Source organism: Magallana gigas, chromosome 1 (assembly GCF_963853765.1).
Source record: "Magallana gigas chromosome 1, xbMagGiga1.1, whole genome shotgun sequence".
NCBI lineage: Eukaryota > Metazoa > Mollusca > Bivalvia > Ostreida > Ostreidae > Magallana > Magallana gigas.
Window position 1 is genome coordinate 8,132,424 of NC_088853.1, and position 2,470 is coordinate 8,134,893.

Consider the following 2,470-nt stretch of genomic DNA (forward strand, 5'->3'; position numbering starts at 1 on the left):
GGCCTGGGCAAAACAAAAGATTGGCAGTTATTAATCTGCCAATCTCATTAAAATTTCAGGATACTTGATGGACTAGTATATTTGTATTCGCTGTAGATATTGCTGCAAAATAATGCGTATTTGGAATTGACGATTGCTGATCTGCCCTGGCATTTATTTTGCCACGGCCCGGGTTTGCATACCCATTTTACCAAGACTCGTATTCCATACTTCTAAAACGAGGTTCTTTGTTTAAAGCAGCCATGACATTAAACGAAAAAGGGTCGATCTGACTATGATGATTTTGCTTGTTGTGCAACAGTTCGCGTATGAAGGGAAGTTTTGAAACATTAAAAATATATTGGTGCCGATTTTGTGAAGTAAATTGAGGCTAAATAGTTCAATGCGTTGACAGTTTTCACACCTGACGTTGGTGTAAGCTTGTTCTGATTTTCGTTTCGTTTTCATTATTTATGCTTTGTAACCTGGAAACTATCGTCTGTATTTCGTGATTTTTCCGTATCAAATCAATCAGAGACTTCGGTAAATCAAACAGTTACGTTAACTGTTTACCTGCGCAAATTAAGCAAAATCTGATGTAGGGGTACTGAAATACAATTCATTCTATCGGTAATTCGGCATTATCTTTTGCGTAATGGTAGATTAATGCAATAGGTTTTGTTGAGATGCACGGCATTTTCTCTAGTTTATTCAGTTTAAATAGAGTTTGATATCGCTTACGGAAATATGTAGGTATATCCATGTATATATATATGATTCATTTCGAAAAAATAAATTGTGTTCTTTATTTGTTATACATGTAGTGCATGTTGTTTACAATTTCTATTTACTAACCATATTTGAGTGTTAAGCTTCGAATTATAAGCAAGATACAGAGATTTGCTCACAATTCTATGTTTGTACACAGATCTTAAAAGCTAAAGATTAAAAAAGTATAAAAAATTGTCAATATTTATTACGAAAATTTTCAAAATCTGTTCTTCCAGAAACCCACTTATTGAATTGTAAACTTAACCTTTTTAGCTCACCTGAGGATGGGGCCACAATGGGGGGTCGAAGTTTAACATGAATATATAGAGTAACTCTTTAGAAATCTTCTTCTCAGAAACTAATCGGCCAGGAAAGCTGAAACTTGTGTGGAAGCATCCTCAGGTAGTGTAGATTCAAAGATGTGAAAATCATGACCCCTGGGGGTAGGGTGGGGTCACAATGGAGGGTCGAAGTTTAACAAAGGAATATAAAAAATCTTCTTCTGAGAAACTAATTAGCCAGGAAATCTAAAACTTGTGTGGAAGCATACTCAGGTAGTGAAGATTCAAATTTGTGAAAATCATGACCCCTGGGGGTAGGTTTGGGCCACAATGGGAGGTCGATGTTTTACATAGGAATAAACAGAGTTATTCTTTAAAAATCTTCTTCTCAGAAACTAATCAGCCAGGAAAGCTGAAACTTGTGTGAAAGCATCCTCAGGTAGTGTAGATTCAAAGTTGTGAAAATAATGATCCCCAGGGGTAGGGTGGGGCCACAATGGGGGGGGGGGGGGTCAAAGTTTAACAAAGGAATATATAGGGTAAATCTTTAAAAATCTTCTCAGAAACTAATCAGCCAGATGATTCTTTATAATTGTTAAGACTTTGGCCCCAGGACAATTCTTTGGCCTCACGAGAAGGTTCAGAGTTTGATGTACGTTTATATCCCATATATAAACTATTGTTAGGGATCTTTTTTTGATCTGCAATACTCAACATATGATATGACTATAAAATCATCCTGTTAGAAAAGGGACTAATGATTATAAACATAAGAATATCAAGGGGAAAATGGATTTTATTTATACAGGATTTACATGAATTATTGTACATTGTCCAGATAGTTTGTATTATGACTCCATTGAGCTGATTTTATCATACCGCTTGTTCCTCAGGTGAGCGATGTGGCCCATGGGCCTCTTGTTAAAATAAACAATATTTTTGTCAGGAAGACGTTATTTTATTTGAAACAAAAGAACAGATTCTCAAAGATTAATTTTTAAGCATTAGCGATTTATTTTAATATGCATCACTATGCAGCAGGGTTGATGCTATAATTTTTCTTGTAGATATTTTTTGCATAAACAACCATATATATTATGTTTATGTAACCCAGGAACTCTTGTTGAGTGAGAGTGTTGATATAATATCTTGTAAATGTTTGACTTTTTATGCAAGAGTTAAAGTTCAAGTTAAAGAAAAATATGCATGCGAACAAATTATTATTTTATGAGGGGAATAAAATAATTTTGGTCGAAATAAATGAGTTGAGCACTGTAAGTTACATTAATATAAGAACACAGAAATATTATGATTTTGCTAAATGTATATTCGTTTAATCAATTGTTGCTTTTTTTTAAAAACAGAATTATATGCATGCTTTGTTATCATTATTCTGATTTTGTTGAATGTTTTTTTCCTTTATTCAATAATTATCTTTA